Source organism: Cricetulus griseus, chromosome 2 (genome assembly GCF_003668045.3).
Source record: "Cricetulus griseus strain 17A/GY chromosome 2, alternate assembly CriGri-PICRH-1.0, whole genome shotgun sequence".
NCBI classification, from domain to species: Eukaryota; Metazoa; Chordata; class Mammalia; order Rodentia; family Cricetidae; genus Cricetulus; species Cricetulus griseus.
Genome location: NC_048595.1, coordinates 291,307,445 through 291,328,140, shown reverse-complemented (window position 1 = coordinate 291,328,140; position 20,696 = coordinate 291,307,445).

Below are 20,696 nucleotides of genomic sequence, written 5' to 3'. Positions count from 1 at the left end.
GTTGGGGTTTTGAGAAAAGATGTTTAGAATGTTGCCAAGGCTGGCCAAGAACTCAGACTAATCCTCTTGTCTCAGCCTATTGAGCACTGAAATTGCAGGTGTGAGCCACCATCCCCAGCACATGAAGGACCTGGATTGAGTTTGAATTGATTGTTATAGAAGATAATATATCAGAATCTACTTCCATTTGTCTGTGGGTATTTGAGTAATTTTAGCACCATTTGTTGAAAAGTCTGTCTTTAATGTACATTTTGGGCACTTTTGTTGACTATCAGGTGTCTGTTGCCATGTGGGTTTATCTCAAGATCTATTTCTTTGGCCTATGGACTACTTTTTGTTTTAGAGACAGGGTTTCTCTATGTAGCTTTGGAGCCTATCCTGGCCCTCGCTCTGTAGACCAGGCTGGCCTTGAACTTAGAGAGATCCACTTGCCTCTGCCTCCGGAGTGCTGGAACTAAAGGTGTGCACCACTACCACCTGGCTATGGATTACTTTTTAATTGCAAAACAATGCTGGTTTTATTTAGCATGCTCTGTAACACTCTTTCTGATCATGAATTTTGACATCTCCTTCAGAACTGTTCCTTCTGCTCTGGATTCCTTTGGTTATTGGAAGCTTTTTGTGCTTCAATATGGAACTTAGTACTTCATTTTCTAGTTTTCTATAGTGTATCATTGGAACCATATGGATGTTTCATTCAAACTGTAAATAGCAATTTGCACTATATTAATTCATCCAATCCATGTCTGTGAATGGTATTTCCGTCAGTTATTGATACTTAGTTTCTTTAGCTTTTTTTTTTTTTTTTAAGTTTCAACTTTAGAAAGAACTCTCTCGGCTTCTTTCTTAGGAGTGTGTGGAGGTCAGAGGACAGCTTGTAGGAATCGGATCTCTTCCACCATGTGGGTTCTGGAAATTGAACCCAGGCAGTCAGGCTCGGCAGATTGTCCTTAATTGCTCAGTCATCTCGCCAGCCCAGTATTTTAGTTTTTAAAGGTTTTGTGAATGGAATTTCTGTCCGTATTTCTTCTTCTGGAACTTCACTATTGGTGTCTAGAAAACCTACTGATTTTGTATATTGGATTTGTTTCCTGATGTTGTGCTGAAAGTGCTTATTAGATACAAGAGTCTTACAGTAGAATTTTATGAGTCTTTCAAATATATGCTTGTGTCCCTTGCAAACAGGGATGGTGTGACTTCCTCCTTCTTTGTTGTTATCCCTCTGGTTGCTGTATTTGTCTAAGATATTAAGTGCTGCACTGAACAAGAGGATGGAGATCCTGGCCTGCTTCTTGATTTCAGAAGAAATTGTTTCAGATTGTCTCTATCTAGTATATGTGGTCTTTAGGTTTGTAATGTGTGCCTTGATTATATTGAGGTATATCCTTTCTATTACTGAATTCTTCAGAGCGTGTATCATGAAGGGATATTGGACTTGGTCAAGGGCTTTCTAATGAGGTATTCCTAAAATTTCTATCAGGGAGTTCATTTATACACTGTATGGAATTTACTGATTTGAGTATGTTAAAGAATTCTTTCATTCCTGATGGAAATCAACTGGATCTTGATGTATGATTCATTGTGTTTTGTTGAATTCCGTTTACATGCATTGATTGAGAAAGCTTGCATGTGATTTCTTCAGGGAATTTAGTTTACTTTTTCTTAGGCAGTCCTTATCTGGCATTACTATTAGGGTGGCACTGCATTCATAGGATGATGCTTGTAATGTTCCTTCCCTTTCTGTTTTTGGACTGATTGGAGGAACATTTGTGATGTCCTTTAAAGTTTTGGTGGGCTTGAGCAAAAGCCATTTCAATTTGGGCTTTTGGTTCTTTGGGGACATTTTATTATAGCTTTAGTCTTACTCGTTATTACAGATCTATTTTGAATTATGCGTAGCCTGTTGACTTCAGGAGGCAATATATTCCTATAGAGCTATCTAGTTTTCCAAACTTGCCCATGTTTCAGAATATTGGTTTTCAATTATTGCTTAACAGTTCCCTGGATTCCTTGTTTTAATGTACTCTTTAAAAAAAGCTCTAATTTTATTAACTTACCTTTCCTCCTTTCTGTAAGGGTTCATCTTTCTTGTTACAATCAGCTTTTGGTTCTTTGCTTCTTTGCATTGTTAATTTTAATCTACATTTACTTACAGTCAGCTCTGATCCATATTATTTGTTTCTGTTGAATGATTTGGGGATTGATTTTGTTCTTTTTTTTTCTAAGATTCTAAGGTGCATCATTAAGTTATTTATTTGAAATCATATTCCATGTAAGCTATCAATGTTATAAATTTTAATGGTAAATTTTTAATTTCCTTCTTGATTTCCCCCATGATCATTAAAGACTACAGTCTTTAATGTAGTGTTCAATCTTCATATGTTTGTGTCATTTCTGTAGTTTTGTTCCTCTGTAATAGGGGAGCTTTTGGTCATAAAGGACAAAGAACTGAATGTCCAGGATAAACAGAAGACTTAGATGAGGAGGAAAAGTAACAGCTGAATGGAGGGAGAAAACAGCTCCCTCCGAGATCAGAGGGTTCCCAAAGCTGAGAGTTTGCTAACCAGACCCTGGGTTGGGTATTTTTAGGGTCTCTTTGTACTCCCTTTTCCCTTATTGCATCTATTCCTCTCCCTTGTGCCTTCCTGCCATGTCTCCTCACCATGTCTTCTGGGAACAAGAAGTAGCTACATGAAGGAGTCCAATCTTGCCTTCCCTGTCTGCCTATGTCCCTCTTACTCTCCCAAGGGGTGTGTCTTGAAGCTTTGAGAAGTGGCAGAAGCAAACATAGTATTGGCAGTTGTGTGGGAACACCAGGCTATGTTTCACTGAGCCTTTCATGAAGGTTACCTGGTGTCTGGTGACCACATTGGAATAGCTGCTTCTCTGTGTTCCCTCACTAGAAGCAGAAATATGGCAGGAAGGAGACGTGTAGGAAGCAAGGAGGCTGCTCTATGATCCTAGTGCCACAGCTTGGGGACCCCTATGATGTCCTTTACTTCTCAGAACTACTACTTATGACCCCTGAAAACTGAATCTGGATATCTTTAGTGTGTGGCACAACTTCACAATTAAGGACAAAAGCTAAGATGGTGTGTTTATCACATAACCCAAATTTTGCGCTAAATACCTTTTGTTTTCTTTGAGAGAAGAATGTGGGAAATAAAGTTCAGATATTATGAACTTATCCCAGCACTTGTGTGGGAGCCTGAACCTCACAAGTTCAAAGCCAATTTAAACTGCACATCGAGTTTTACTGTACCCTGGGCTATATAACAGGACACACAATTCACTCTCTGTCTCTCAAAAGAATGAGAGAAAGAGAGAGAAACAGAGGGGGGAAGAAAGGAAAAGAAAGAATGAAAGAATGAAAGAAAGAAAAAAAGAGAGAAAGAAAGAAAGAAAGAAAGAAAGAAAGAAAGAAAGAAAGAAAGAAAGGAGGCCATTGCTTAAAATGATCTGAAGTACTCTCTGGCCTTCACACTTTCACAGTGGGCACTGTCTGTGTCACCCTGTTCCTCATTTCATCAGTCTTAATCATGTCTTCTAAACATTAGCTCTGGACAGTTTCTTTACATTCTCCTGTTGATAGAGACTCACTTTAGTTTATGAACAAAAAAAAAACTAAAACAGAAAAAATTAATAAACCACAAACACAAGGAAAAAAACTTAATTTGAACAAGGGCAGTATTCATCTCTCTTGAGTAATGTAGGCATTTGGCTGTATTCTGTAATTCTACTGCTGTGACTTGTTCAACCCATCTATTCTACTTTTGTCCTGGCAATTGCATTAAATTACAGATGATTGTCCCTGATTTTATCCCCATTCCTCTGGAGCTGCAGGAGCTGTCCTAGGCAGCCTGTGGGTTAGAGAGCTGCATAGTGCAGACATTGTGTCCAGAGTGAGAGAGTTTCTTTATGCAAAGAAAGGGCAGTAGAAGGTGCTTGCTGGTAGCTAAGACCTTCATTTTGTTCATTTCAGGTGCACGTTTGGGAATTCAGAACTATTGGTCCTACAGATTCTTTGATTTTTGTATGACTAATATAAAACAGTCCAAAGCCTCTGTTTCCAAGGGCTGGTGGAGAAGGAGTGATCATTATCCTTAGAGATCGCACCTGCTCTGTGGCAGAAATGGCTCAGAGTTTTGATGGTGTATTTTTGAAGAATTGCCAACCTCAGTCTCATCAAATTTGAGAGATGAATATTTATGCCTACATTTGATATCAACAATTGAGATTATTGGTACCTACAAAAACCAAAAAAAAAAAAAAAAAAAAAAAAAAAACCTTTAAAGCAATCCCGAGCCTTTTAGTTACTTAGTGTGAGGATTTGGGTTAGAATCAAACATGGCAACTCTTAAAAGAGTCGTTTGACAGAAGCTTGAAGAATGATCTTCAGTGCCATGGAAATCAGGAGAGCTGGTTGTGAAACACAACCAATGACAAAGCAGACTGAGATGGCTGGGTGTTCAGGTCTTAGGTAAGCCGCCACTTGGAAATGGTCCAATTATATCAAACTCAAGTGGAGACTTGGAGGTAGTTTAGGCAGAAGGGACCATTTGAACGGGGACAGCAGTGGCAGGAGGCAAACACTGGGCAAGACAAATGCAGCATGGTGGGCAGAGAGGGCCATCAGAAGCACCTGCCTGGACTCTCGAAGGATTTTCTCTGACTTCAAGAACAAGGGCCATGGTGTCTTTACCTTCATTGAGGGCTTTCTAGTGCTATTTTTATCATGATCTTCAGCAATATGGAGGAAGGCTTTGTTGATGTGCTTTTGAGATGACATTTTAGTCAAAGATAAATCTTCTCCAGTTGCAATAGAAACTAATCCTCTTCTGCTTCCAGGACCACAGTGACTCCAATGGAGGCTTGGATTAACCTTGGTTAATCCAAGGACTGTACCACTCCCCTTTTCCAAGCCAAATTGTCTCCCTCTTAAACCCCAACAAGACAGTCAGAAATACTGGAGTAAATGAGGAGGCAGGAACAGCTTGTAATTGCTACTCTTAAAACAATGTCCTTTCTGAAGGAAAATTCCTGGGAGTTAATTAGATGCTGTGTCCTTGTCTTTATTCCACAGTGTCACTGGCTTCTGTTATGACTGCATTTTCAGAAGGGCCCACACACTGGGGATGATTGCTGGGTAGGCTGAGGGACATCGACAGCATACTTAAAACAGTAAGCTATCAAAAGTCACAAGCTCCATAGCACCAGCTTCTTCCTCAAGAAGACTGTATCAACTATGTACCCTCCTCTCACATGTCACTGTTTCTTACTCAGATATTTAAAACATTATGAAATCATAGAAAATTAAAGGTAGAACATATATGTATGTATATATAAGAATGTTTTCTTAATATTTTTTAGACATTAAAATAAATTTCAACCAGGTGGGGTGGCACATGCACTTAGAAGGCAGAAGCAGGCCTGCTTCCCTAATGGCCAACAGTGCTTTATTCATCAACCAATAAGACATATACACAGAAGAATATGCCCCATCAGAATGTTTTGTCTGTCTCTCTGTGTATATTTACATCACATGTAAGCAATGCCCACTGAAGGCAGAAGAGGGAGTTGCAACACCTGGAACTAGAGTTACAGGTTGTGAGCTACCATGTGGGAGCTGAGAATTGAAGCCAGGTCCTCTGCAAGAGCAGCGAGTGCTGCTAACCACTGGGCAATCCCTCCAGACTCAGGCTTTGATTGTATCATATAACTATGCCAATGCCCACAAACACAAATAGGACCAATAGTCTTCCAGTCCTCTCCCCTGCCACGGACCACCTCCGAGGGAGACCACCGACCGAGGGAGAACAAGGGAGAAGGCTCAAGGAGAAATCAGGAATCGGCGAGGAAATGACAGACAGACACACTCAATGTAGTTGAATATGCTGCTGCAACTTTACTTCATCTCAAGCAGTGCTTATATACTATTACAATCAGGGAACTTGGCAAGGGGGCTACATCACCAGATCATAAAACAGAAAGAAAAAGAATAGCATTGTTTATAGATGATCTATTCTAAGCATCGGATTGTGGTCATTGCCCAAGGACATGATCTAAGAGTTCTCCAAAATCTGTCTCATACCATCAACCACGTCTCTACCCATTTCCTGATTCTCAGGACCTAGATATCTTTAGGTCCCAGGGTCTAAGTCTCCTGTAAAATAAGCCTCATAAAATTCTTCTACATCACGAAATCTATCAAATTCTTTCCATAAAGTCACCCAGTATTTTAATGCTGGCTTCATGTTTTCTAATACTTCTTTTCTCTCTTCTTTATCCAATATACACCAGGGCTTTCTAGATCTAGCTAATCTTTCCAGGAAAGGCAAGTCTTTCCAAAGCTGTCTTTTTCCCTCATGATTCACCCATCTATTCCCTAAACTGGCTACTTCAGCAAAGGCTTTGATAAACGGTGGGGCAGAGTTCAGCATGTTCTCAGATGTTCCTTTAACATCAGCGCAGTTTGCTGGTAAGATACAAGAAGTACACAGAACAAAAAGACAAGGAAGAAGAGGCTGCAGTGGCACCAAGGACAGCGGCTTCGAGTTGGCTCATCGGGCATCATGATCGCAGCTGATTGCCAGGGAACCGCCTGGGGCTCATCTCCAGGGAGCACAGACCCCAACCCATCAGCCTTAGCCCACCTTAGTGGCATCTTCTGCTACACCGGCATGACCGCCGTGGGTGTAGCACTCCCCGGTCTCTCCCCATGTTGTCTGGGGCAGCACAGAGTTAGGACGGGCAGTAACAAAGTGCAGAAGATATAGTGTGGTCCCAGTTATGACACTATCCACCTAGACACATTGTTCTGCTTTGGGACAGGGTTTTGGGATCTACATAGTCTAGAAAGCTCTGACCTAGACCCCTATTGAATGTGATAGACAAAGGTTTAGAAGAGAAGTGCTCAACTGTGCTTGGCTAGAGATGAGACAATTGCAGATCTACGGTACAGAGGGCACCATACAAGGTCTCAGATGTGAGGTTGTGAGGATGGACGTTAGTGGTAACAGGAACATTGGGGTTAAAATGATGAGGTCAGGTGAACTGGGGAACGTAAATATGAGGGCTTGCAGCTGGGTTTGAGATGACCAAGGTGACAGATAAGAGAAAGACAGGGTTCTGGGAAGACAAGTCCAGTGTGAGCTAGTTCCTGCTGGCTCCTCAAACCCCCTTCCCTGAGGAAGGTGGACAAGGCACGCTTGACCCCTCTACCAACCTTGCTTCTAAGGCAGCTAAGTTTAACAGACTTTGTTGGGAGTAAGCCTGGCTTCTAAGGAGCCACCATCTGCTCCGGAAGGTGGTCTATGAAGTTGACTTTTCAAATTCACTCTACAGAAACCCAAAGTAAAATTTACGGACCAATGGGGTATATTTTAGAGAGGGGTGGTTTATTCTGGAATCGCAGGCAGGAACTTATGAAAGAGAGAAAACAAGAGTCCTGAATGGTGGGGTAAAGTTTGCAGGGTGGGCTACTATTGAGCTGTGAGGTTGGCTTTTCACACACTGGGGTGAAGCATGGGTACTGACTTGGGGTTTCCAGGTGCCTCCTTATAGTTCCAGTAATCTCCCCACTTATAGCAGAGTCAAACATCATAAGGGACCAAGGGCCAGAGCTCTATTCCAGCATTCCTGGTCTCCAGGGAGGGCCTCAGAGCAGCAGCTTGGGGGGGGGGTCACTGCTCTATGTGACCAGTTTTGTCTCCTGTTTTTTATCTGAAACCCATAGAAAGACACAATAAAAATCAAATTATCCCTGTTCCAGAACCCCCCCCCCCAACAACCATTTTTGGAATTCTCTGGCTTACTTGGGGACCACAGGCCTGGCTATATGGTTCCCTACCCAGAAGCCCATTGTCACTTCAGCCCTAATAAATGTTCTCACACCTCCATGCTGTATCTCTATTCCAATCTCTCTCCTTCATGAAGAAAAGAACTTGGGCCCATTGGGGGGAAGTCACAATCTGGTCTCTGAGACCTCTAGGAACAATATTACAAAACCTCAGAGGACATGAAGAGGATCAAAGAGACCAAACCATTGCTATCTAGAGGTAAAAGCTGCATCAGCGTTTAGCAGCTGACTCTGTCAGACATTGGGTATTCAGCAGGTCAAACTCAAGCTGTCTGCACTTCCCTCTAAGACCATTTAAAAGTGTTGCCATTTATCATTAATGATGCTAGGTCCTGATTCTGTCCCCTACTGGGCTCTGAGCTTATCGCTTCAGAACAACATGGCAGAATCTGGATATTTGTATCTGTTTTGAAATCATAGGAGATGTTTGGAGTGTTTTTTTCCTAACTTTTACCCATGTTCATGGGAGCTATCTAGTGAGCACTGGCTATGTAGACTCTCTTGAGGCTACACACACACACACACACACACACACACACACACACACACACACACACCATATTTCCAGACCTCCAGGCTCCCCATGGCCTGGATCCTACAGACTTATAGGTAATAGCAACTTTTAACAAAAAGATTGTATACAAAACTACACAGAGGTTAAATATAGAAGGGGGGAGTATGTGTTCAAGTTTACTGCAATTGAAGACAGAGTGGGGTGCTTGGGAAATCAGGGGAAGATGGGCCAATGTGTTGAGATCTATGATTGCTTATCAAAGCTAGAGCCCATCCCCTGACAGAGACTGGAAGTAGCTGGTAGTGTTTTTCTTAATAACCACTTTTTATTTTCCTCCTGCTTAAAGATGAGGAAAATAAATTTAAAATTTAAGTTGTAAGTATTTAATAGTTTTTATTGTCTTTAATGTTGGTTTTTTCCTTTTGTTAAAAATGTTTTTTTTTCTCATTTAATATGCCCTGATTACAGTTCTCCTCCTCTGTGTCTCCCAGTTGATCCCTGATTTGTTTGGGGAGAAGCAGAAATATTCATAAGGCAAAGATACAGAGGAATTGGCAGCCGCAAGTTCTGTAAATAAATGCTATTTTAAAAGAGAAGCCAGTAGCCTGTGGTCTGAAAGGCACTTGTCTGAAGTTAAGCTAGGCTATGGGGAATTCTCAAGCATCTTGGTAGAGACAAAAGATGACCTGATAGCTCAGAGAAGGACTGGTACCCTTTCTTCGAAAATGTAAATCACATCTTCAAAAGAAATATAAAAATGGACCCTTGTCCCATATACCGACTTTGTGTTTAATGGTTGGATCATGGTGAGATTCTTGATGGAGAGCTTCTTGAGACTAAGGAGGCACTTGACCTGAAGTGTTAAGTAGATAGACCACACTAAAACAAAATGCATCTCTTTACTTCTCTCTGCTTTGGTTGACTGAATGATACCATGACCATGAACTCAATGTGAACAGTGTATAGAAACTTTAATTTAGGCTCAAAAACAAATTTCAGGGAAGTCATTCTATAGTTGGTCATGAAACACTCTCTGTGTCCATGAGGTGGCTTTTATCACAATGACATAGGAAGGCAAGCATACAACTATATGCAAGGTAGTTGACTTAAAGCACACAAGCCAAGGGAGATTAAAACAGCATAAAGACATGGATTAAAATGTGAACTGAACAGAAAGAGATGGAGGAGGGGGGTAGAGAGAGGAAGAGACAGGAGAGAAAAAAACAACTGCCTTCTCTCACAAAATCCTTAATGCCCTTCTCTGTATCACCAGTCTTTGGCCAGTGTAGCATGGCATGACATTACATCTGGCATGGTTGCCATCTTGCCATGGTCACAATATATCTCTTAAAAACAAATCTGTTTTCCTCAGATTCAAGTATTGAGAGTATTGCAGACCAGATGCTGGAAGATGTTAAGGTCAGATGAGGTCATCAGACTGAGGCCACCAATGATGGCATCTGTGGCTTTAAATAATGAGGACAAGGCACCTGAATTGGCACCTGTGCTGTCTCTGACTGCTTGGTATCCTCCACCATGTTGTGAAACAGTGAGAAGGGGTCTCAACAAATGGCTGCCTCCTTGCTTTAGGATCTGAGACAGCACTGTGGCAAGTGATACTATTTTCAGTGACCCAAACTGTGGTGTTCTGGTGTGACAGCAGAAAACAAGCAAAAACAATCTTTGTGTCACTTGAATTTGCCGTCACTCATTCTCACACATTTGGGAACCTCATGTACAAAGTAAGAGGGTAGGAGAGTAAAACTTACTGGACAAGAGGAAAAAAAGCATTGAAACCACATGGTGAGCAGATCGAATGGGTGGGAGTTCAGTGAAGAATTAACTGGGCTAAATTAAGTGGGTTAAAGAGCTTTTATAGGCTTAAAGACAGAAAATGGTGACAGAATGCCAAAGTTGCCCAGAGAAACAGTTTAGGAGCAAGGGCATTTGTAGATTTCAGTTGACTATTAAGTCAATTCAGATGAAATCTTTCTCATTAGAACATCGCTTGAGCTTAAAAATCCACTGGGCACATTGGAAATGAACAATCACCAGAGTCCTTTACTGTGCATGTTTAGAAGGGGGAATAGTAAAACAATGTTAGACTGTGTCAGACATGGTGCCAGCTTGGCCAGAATTTCAACATGTCTTCCGTGGTGGTGAAGTGACAGTACACAGCTACAAAGGAGGCCTTGGGTGATTGATTTATTAATGTGTTAGTATACAAAGCTCTTTGGGAGATTATCGGGGCACTGCCTTTATTTACCAAGAGACAAGGAAGAGTGACAGAGGATCTTCATCCTGGGTTTTTAATAAATTGTCCACAGGAGAGCAAGATAGCTATAGCTTTTCTAATTTCTGTGACAAGATAATAAGAGGCAAGCAACCTGAAAATTGACATGGTGTTCAGCTCTGTTCGCTGAGTGCTGTCTATGTGACATGTGTTGGGCTGCAAACATTATTTATCTTAAGTCTAACAAGAAACTTTTGGTTAGAAGTTACAGCTGAACCGAATTAATAGGAGAACCCGGCTTTGTCCTATGTGTCTGGAGACACGTCTGTGCTCACATGTTTCGGGAGAAAATACCCAGACTGAATCCCTTGTGTTCTGACACCACATGGTTGCCCCTGACCTTGTTTCCCCTGACTCCTTCACCATCACTGCACGTAGTGGAGAAGCAGCAGGATGCCCAGACACCTTTGAATTCCTGAGCAGAACTGGTCTTGTCTGATACCAGGCTAGTTTTTCAACCAAATAAGCTTTATCATGTGCATGCCACTATGTTGGGCACATGTTTTAGCATCTGACATAGTTTTCTATTTTACTGAATAAAATTGGTAATTAAGAATATTCAGCATATATTGTGTACTTAAAGAACCCCCCCCCCCACACACACACAGGCTAGGGGATGGCTCAGTCAGTTAAGTGCTTGCTGCATAAGAACATGAGTTTGATTTCCCAGTCTTTATGTGTTGCACACCTGTTGTTGCTGGTGGGGAATGGAGGAAAGGGAAGAGCTCTAGGCCTTGCTGCTCAGCCGGAGTAGCCTAATTGGCAAGCTGCATGTCCACAGTGAGACTCTGTCTCAATAATCAAGGTAGAGGACTCCCAAGTAACATGAGAGGTTGACGGCTGCACTACACACACATGCACATATGCACCCACACAAGCATGTGCACACACATGAGTGCACACTTACACATGAATGTGCACACAAAAGGGACAGAGAAAGAGGAATAGATGAAGTCTCCTATGAGTGTACACCCAAACTCCATTGACACTTGCTAATAATATGTTTTTGGTTTTGAATTTATAACATTAAGGTTTACTTGGGATTTTTTATTTAATACACACAACTCAATGTATATTTTATCACTTAAGAATACGAATAGTACAAATAAGACACTTTAAGAAACATTTTAAATCTATTTAGAAAAAATTGCAGTGTCTGTGTATTGTGTATACTTAAATGTTTTTAGTGTTTTATTAATTTTATCATTATATTATTTAAATTGCAAACAATCTTATTTTATATACCAATCCCAGTTATCTCTCCTTCCCATGCCCCTACTGACCCCCATCACATCTCTCTTCTGCTCCACAGAAAAGATACAGCCTTTCTGTCATCAAAGTCTGTCATATCATTTGGAGAAGGGCCTAGGCCCTCCACCATGTGTCTAGGCTGAGAGAGTATCCCTCTATGTGGAATGGGCTCCCAATGTCCATTGGTACATTAGGGAAGAATGCTGTTCCACTGCCAGAGGGCCCATAGAGTTCCCAGGTTCCCTAACTGACACTCATGTTCAGAGGGCCTGGTTTTGTCCTATGCTGGTTTCTGAGCTGTCAGTCTGCGGTCCATGAGCCCCCCTTGTTCAGGTCAGCTGTTTCTGTGGGTTTCACCAGCCTGGTCTTGAACCCTTTGCTCATCACTCCTCCCTGTATGCAACTGGATTCCAGGAAGTTGGCTCAGTGCTTAGCTGTGGATGTCTGCTTCTGCTTCCATCAGCTACTGAATGAAGGCTCTAGGATGGCATATAAGGTAGTCATCAATCTCATTATGGAGGAAGGGCATTTAAGGTAGCCTCTCCACTATTGCATAGAATTTTCATTTGGGTCATCCTTGTAGATCTGTGGACATTTCGCTAGTGCCAGTTTTCTTTTTAAACCTATAATGGCTCCCTTTATTAAGGCATCTCTTCTATTCCTCTCCCCTATTCTTCTCCCAATTCAATCTTCCTGGTCCCTCATGTCTTCCTTTCCACTCCTCTTCTCCCCTTCCTCCTAACTGTCTTCCCTCCCCCATGCTCCCAATTTGCTCAAGAGACTTGTCCCTTTGCCCTCCTCTTGGGGACCATGTAAATCTCTCTTCGGGTCCTCCTTGTTTCCTAGCTTCTCTGGAGATATGGGTTGTAGGCAGGTAATCCTTTGCTCTATGTCTAATATCCATATATGAGTAAGTAAATACCATGTTTGTATTTTTGTGTCTGGGCTACCTCGCTCAGGATGGTATCTTTTAGATCCATCCATTTGCCTGCAAATTTCAAGATTCCATTTTTTTTTTTTCCGATGAGTAATAATCCATTGTGTAAATGTACCACATTTTCTCTATTCATTCTTCAGTTGAGGGGCATCTAGGTTTCCTCCAGGTTCTGGATATTACAAATAGTACTGCTATGAACATGGTTGACCAGATGTTCTTATTGTATGAATGGTCTTCCTTTGGGTATATGCCTAAGAGTGGAATTGCTGGATCTTTTGGTAGACCGATTCCCATTGTCTTGAGGAGTCCCCATAATGATTTCAAAAGTGGTTGTACAAGTTGGCGCTCCCACCATCAGTGGAGGAATGTTGCCCTTTCTCCACATCCTTTCCAGCATAAACTGTGGTTGGTGTTTTTGGTTTTAGCCATTCTGACAGGAGTAAGATGGTATTTCAGAGTTGTTTTGATTTGCATTTCCCTGATGGCTAAGGATGTTGAACACTTTCTTAAGTGTCTTTCAGACATTTTAGATTCTTCTAATGAGAATTCTCTATTTACTTCTGTACCCAATTTTTTAATTGGATTGTTAGGTGTTTTGGTGACTAGCTTCTTGAGTTCTTTGCGTATTTTGGGAATCAGCCCTTTGTGAGATGAGAGGCTGCTGTTTTGTCTTGTTGTCTGTGTCCTTTGCCTTACAGCTTTTCAGTTTCAGGAGGTCCCGTTTATTAACTGTCGATCTCAGTGTCTGTGCTACTGGTGTTATGTTCAGGAAGCTGTCTCCTGTACTAATTCATTCAAGGGTACCTTCCACTTTCTTTTTTAAGTGGTTTAATGAATCTGGATTTATGTTAAGGTCTTTGATTCATTTGGACTTAAGTTTTGTGCATGAAAATAATATGGATCTGTCTTCTATATGTCAGCATCCATTTGTTGAAGATACTTTCTTTTGTCCATTGTATAATTTTAGCTTCTTTGTCAAAAATTAGGTGTGTGGGTTAATATCAGTGTTTCCAAGTCGATTCAGGGTCTACCTGTCTATTTTTGTGCCAATACCAGCCTGTTTTCAGGACTATAGCTCTGTAATAGAGCTTAAAGTCAAGGATGGTGATGCCTCCAGAAGTTCTTTTATTATACAGGGTTGTTTTGGCTATCCTAGGTCTTTTGTTTTTCCATATAAAATTGAGAATTGTTCTTTAAAGGTCTGTGAAGAATTGTGCTGGGATTTTGATAGGGATTGCATTGAATCTGTAGATTGCTTTTGGCAAGATTGACAATTTTACTATGTTGACCCTAACTATCCAAGAACATGGGAGATCCTTCCATTTTCTGTTATCTTCTTTAATTTCTTTTTTAAAGACTCAAAATTCTTATGGTACAGGTCTTTAACTTTTTTGATTAGCATTACCCCAAGTTATTATATGTTGTTTGTGGCAATTGTCAAGGGTGATGTTTCTTTGATTTCTTTCTCTGTGAATATATCATCTGTATATAGTAGGGCTACTGATTTTTTGAGTTAATCTTGTATCCTCCCACTTTGCTGAAGGTGTTTATCAGCTGTAGGAGTCCACTGGTAGAGTTTTTTGGGGTCACTTATGTAGACTATGATATCATCTGCAAATAGTGAGAGTTTGACTTCTTCCTTTCCAATTTGTATCCCTTTGATCTCCCTTTGTTGTCTTATTGCTCTAGCTAGAACTTCAAGGACAATATTGAAGAGGTATGGAGAGTGGACAGCCTTGTTGTGTCCCCAGTTTTAGAGGAATTGCATTGGGTTTCTTTCCATTTAATTTGATGTTGGCTGTCGGCTTGGTGTATATTGCTTTTTTATGTTAAGGTATGTTCGTGTTATCCCTGATCTCTCCAAGTCCTTTATCATGAAGGGGTGCTGGATTTTGTCAAAGGCTTTTTCAGCATCTGGTGAGATGATCATGTTTTTTTTTTCCTCAGTCTGTTTATATGGTGGATTACATTGATGGATTTTCGTATGTAGAACCATCCTTGCATCCCTGGGATGGAGCCTACTTGATCATGTTGGATGATTTCTCTGATGTGTTCTTGGATTTGATTTGCCAGTATTTTATTGAGTATTTTTGCATCAATCTTCATGAGGGATATCTGTCTGTAGTTCTCTTTTTTAGTTGTGTCTTTGTGTGGCTTGGGTACCAAGGTTATTGAAAAGAGTTTGGCAATGACCCTTCTGCTTCTATTGTGTGGAATCCTTTGAGGAGAATTGGTATTGGGTGTTCCTTGAATTCCTGGTAGAATTCTTCACTGAAGCCATCTGGCCCTGTGCTTTTTTTGGTTGGGAGATTTCTATTTCATTATGGACTATGGGTCTATTTAAATTGCTTATCTGTTCATAATTTAATTTAATTTTGGTAAGTGATATCTATGCAGAAAATTGTCCATTTCCTTTAAAATTTTGAAGTTTGTGGAGTACAGGTTTTCAAAGTATGACCCGATGATTCTCTTGTTTTGCTCACTGTCTGTTGTTCTGTTCCCCTTTTCATATCTGATTTTGTTAATTTGCATGTTATCTCTCTGCATTTTGGTTAGTTTGCATAAAGGTTTGTCTATCTTGTTGATTTTCTTGAAGTACCAACTATTTGTTTCCTTGATTCTTTGTATTGCTTCCTTTGTTTCTACTTTATTGAATTCAACCCTCAATTTGATTATTTCATGGCATCTACTCCTCCTGGGTGAATTTCCTGCTTTTTTGTTCTAGAGCTTTCAGCTGTGCTGTTTTTTCTCTAGTGTGCCTATTCTCCAGTTTCTGCATATGGGTACTTAGTGCTATGAACTTTCCTCTTAGTGCTGCTTTCAAAGTGTCCCATAATTTTGGGTATGATGTGTCTTCATTTTTATTGAATTCTAGGAGGTCTTTAATTTTTTTTTATTTCTTCGTTGAGCCAAGAATGGTGGAATTGTGCATTGTTCAATTTCTATGAGTTTCTAGGGTTTCTGCAGTTTGTGTTGTTGTTGAACTCTAACATTTTTTTCTCCATTCATTTATGTAGCTCATAAATAAAGTCCTGCACAATTATGATACATAATACAGTATGTTCACAATGGCATGACTAAATTAAACCAATTATCATGTTATATCACACATATGCATCATTTTTGTTTTGAGAACACATAAAGTATACTATCTCATAACTTTTAAAATATAGCATATTGTTATCAACCATATTTATCATGCTCTTGGTAGACCTCAAGACTTCACAGAGTCCATGCCTCTTGTCCAACTGCAGTTTTATATCCTTAAACCAATCGTTTCCCCATTGTTAACAGACCCACATTGAAGCCTAATAGCCACAATTCTGCTCTCTGTTTCTGTAAGTTCATCATTTCTAGGTTACACATAAAATTGAAATTGTGTGACATTTGTCTTACAGTGTGTGAACTCTAACTTAAACCATGGTGAACCAATAAGATACGGGGTGGGGGGTTATTCAAAGTTTTTTCCATTTGTTAAGGTTTGCTACGTTGCCAAGTATGTGGTCAATTTTAGAGACAGTTCCATGGGGCGATGAGAAGAAAGTATATTCGTTCATGTTTGGAAGGACTGTTCTATAGATGTCTGTTAAACCCAATTGGGTCATAATTTCTGTTAGTTCCTTTGTTTCTTTGTTAAGTTTCTGTCTGAGGGTCCTCTCTAGTGTTGAGAGTGGGGTGTAGAAGTCTCCTACTATAAGTGTCTGAGGTTTTTTGTGTGATTTGAGTTTTAGTAATGTTTCTTTTACAAATGTGGTTGCCTTTGTATTTGGGGCATAAATGTTCAAAATTGAGACTTTATTCTGATGGATTTTTCTTGTGATGAATATGAATGATCTTCATTTCTTTTGACTGATTTTAGTTTGAAGTCTAATTTTTTAGATATTAGGGTTGCTACACCAGCTTTTTTCTTGGGTCCATTTTATTGGAAAATCTTTTTCCAACCTTTTACTCTGAGGTAATGTCTATTTTTGAAGTTAAGGTGTGTTTCCTGTATGCAGCAGAAGGATGGATTCTGTCTTCTTATCCATTCTGTTAGCTGTGTCATTTTATATGCAAGTTAAGACCATTGATATTGAGGGAAATCAATGACCATTTATTGTTAATTCTTGTTTGTTTTGGATTTGTGGCTGGATGTAATATTGTGTGTGGATTTATCCTCCTCCCCTTCTTTGGAATTTTGGTTAAGTGGGATTTTGCATTGCCTATGTTTTTGTGAGTGTAGTTAACTTCCTTGGGTTGGAGTTTTCCTTCTAGAACTTTCTGTAGCGCTGGGTTAGTGAATATATATTGTTTAAGTCTGGTTTTGTTGTGGAATATCTTGTTTTCTCCATCTATAGTGACTGACATCTTTGCTGGGTATAGTAGTCTGGGCTGGCATCTGTGGTATCTTAGTGTTGGTAGAATATCTATGCAGGACCTTCTGGCTTTCAGAGTTTCCATGGAGAAGTCAGGTGTAATTCTGATAGGTTTGCCTTTATATGTTACTTGGCCTTTTTCCTTTGCTGCTCTTAATATTCTTTCTTTCTTCTGTATGTTTGGTTTTTGATTATTGTGTCTCAAGGAAACTTTTTGTGGTCCATTCTTTTTAGCGTTCTGTAAGCTTCTTGTACTTTCATTGGCATGTCTTTCCTTAGGTTGGGAAAGTTTTCTTCTTTGATTTTGTTGAATATGTTTTCTGCAACTTTGAGTTGGGTGTCTTCACCTTCTTCTATACCTATTATTCATAGATTTGGCCTTTTCCCAGTGTCCCATATTTCCTGGATTTTTTTTTTTTTTTTTTTTTTTTGGTTAGGGATTTGTTGGATTTAAGATTTTCTTTTGGCTGGGCGTTGGTGGCGCATGCCTTTAATCCCATCACTCGAGAGGCAGAGGCAGGTGGATCTCTGAGTTGGAGGCCAGCCTGGTCTCCAGAGCGAGTGCCAGGATAGGCTCCAAAGCCACACAGAGAAACCCTGTCTTGAAAAACCAAAAAAAAGAAAAAATTTTCTTTGGTCGATGAATCTATTTCTCCTAGTGTATCTTCAATATCTGAGATATTCTCTTCCATCTTTTGTATTCTGTTGGTTATGCTTGTATCTGTACTTCCTAATAGTTTACTTAACTTTTCTATTTCCACCATTCCCTCAGACTGTGCTTTATTTTGTCTGTTTCATCTTTCAAGCCTCGAACAGTTTGAAATGTTACCTTCGCTTGTTTGGTTGTTTTTTTTTTTTTTCTTGGCTTTATTTATTTATTTATTTATTTGGTTTTTGGAGACAAGTTTTCTCTGTGTAGCTTGGGAGCCTATCCTGGCACTGGCTCTGGAGACCAGGCTGGCCTCGAACTCACAGAGATCTGCCTGCCTCTGCCTCCCGAGTACTGGTATTAAAGGCGTGCGCCACCAACGCCTGGCTAGAAACGCATTTTTATAGTTGTATGTGGAGAAGTGGCATACAAATGGAGGGAAAGCCCTACTTCTACCTGAAAATTTGAGAATTTCAATTCTGTCCTGAAGCTTTTATTTTAGATTTGTTTATTGTTTGCATTTTTTTGGTTTGTTTTTTCTTCCATTTCTTTAAGGGATTTTTTTCATTTCCTCTCCGAGGGTGTCTATCATCTTCAGAAAGTTGTTTCTAAGGTCGTTCTCTTCTGCTTTGTTTGTGTTGGGATGCTCAGCTTTTGCTGGTATAGGGTCCCTAGACTCTGATGGTATCATATTGGTTCTTCTGTTGTTGAATGTGCTTTATTTTGTCATATTCCCATCCCTTCTTCCAGTGGATGCCAGTGGGGTCTCTCCCTCTCCTGGTGGGTACAGTTCCAAGATTCTCTTCTGGTGGTGGGTGCAAGCAGGTCCAATACTATAATGGTTCTCCTCTTCCCATGGGTGGAGATGGCACTAGGGCTGCAAGGTAGGCAGACTCTGGAGGCTTGGTTCACCTGGATGGGTTCCCCTGTGCACAGTCCCAGGGCCAGGAGAGTCCAAGAAGGGCAAGCAGAAGGCAGCTCCAGTGATTTTTTATAACTGAAGAAAGTACATCTTTTATCCTAATCATTCACCATCATAATTCATCTACCAATTAATTTAGGAAACACTGAGCATGAGCTAATTGCAATACCAAGTTCTGTCTTTCATAGAACACAAATTTAAATAAGGGCCCTGCTTTAAAAAAAATAAGCAGTCCACAGTTAAAATATATTTAGTGTCTTTTTGAATGATACATTTTTCTTTCATAACTTTATGTGTATGACTGTTGCCCTGCATGTGCATATGTACACCAAGGACATGCAATGCCTGATGCGGTCAGAAGAAGGCATCGGATCCCTTGCAGCTTCAGTTCCAGGTATTTTTGAGCCACACATCTGAGTTCTGGGTATCAAACTGGTCCTCTGCTAGAGCAGTGAGAGCACTTTTTAATCTCTGATGTCTTCAATCCCTTATTTAATTTCTTAGTTAACAAGAGGACCTGTGCTCTCTGTACATTTTCAAGAGATACGCCATATTCCAGCTAGTGCCACCGCCAAATCTGACTTGCCTGTTGTTTGAATTTATACCTGACTTTCTCAACATAACATGTCTGAAAAAAGTTACCTTTCAAGACACAGTAATGCAAAGACTACAGTAAACATCATAGCAATGCTACGTAATAGTTATAGATTAATGAACAACATTAAATATCCAGGCCATTTATTCTGAGAAAGAGAGAAGAATTAATCACCAAGGCAGCCCTTCAGAACCACATTAATTCTGTGCTCGAGTGAATATATTTATTTGAATACATTTTTAAAAGGCCATACATCTTGCAAGCATAAGAAAAATTGAAGGAAACTTCCTGCCTTAGTTGATTTCACATTACGGTGAACTTCACATAATTAGCTCACCAGAGACAAGGACTTCAAGTGATACAAATGACAAAGGTGGTGGCAGGTTTCCTTGAGGATGACATACTCTGTTAACCATCAGAGGGACCCTTTACCACCTGATGCCTTCTCTGTGGGTTCAGGATGCAAAACAGTCTGAAATTGTACTTCTTCCCTTCAGGGATGTGCCTTGGGTAGAGAGCATCCTGCAGTGGTCGTGGTTGCTCGTTGCTTCTTTGGCCAGTTAAGCAAATGAAATGTCTACATACTCATGTGCAAGACATGAAATTGGAGCCATTTTACACTCTGTCAAGCCGAGGAAGGTCAAGATGAAAGCACTCTCTATATTTCACATTTAATACAACTCTGCCCTTCTGCAGGCAGCTGACCTGGCAGTGCATTCATGGAACAAAATTTGCTTCGTATCTAGAACCCTGCCAATGATAAGTACAGGCTATCTTCCAAGTTGTGGCTTTCAGAAAAATCCTATTATCTGATTATGCAACTAAGCAAAACTAAACCCTGAGATTAGCATCATATCAAAAATGGGAAATTGCAAGAGAGCTTAGCAGTGAAAAATACCAAGCAGGAAAACCTGGGTTTTCTATTTTCCAGGGATACAAATTTCATTGCAGAATGTCCTATAACACTCTAATCTGAAGAGAGAATGTCAGTTATTCATATCATTTTGACAAAGCACTAAAATAATCTTTGGATTTGGAATGGCATGTGTCTTTAAAAGCCCACTGAGACGGTCCCTAAAAATAGTTTACCAAGCATCAGAATCCAATTGTTAGGGAATTGCTCCTTAATGCATTAGAGAGTCAATTCCTGTGGCACTTCAGCTAGCCAAAGTAATAAATATAAAATGGTAATTTTTTTCTCCATGAGCTGTTCTTGCAACTCTCACGAGTTCATCCCACCCAGGAGTATTATAATAGTGTGTACTTGCAGGCACCCGGACTCACAGGAAAAGCAGTGTGCTCCTGGTAGTTGGTTAAATGTA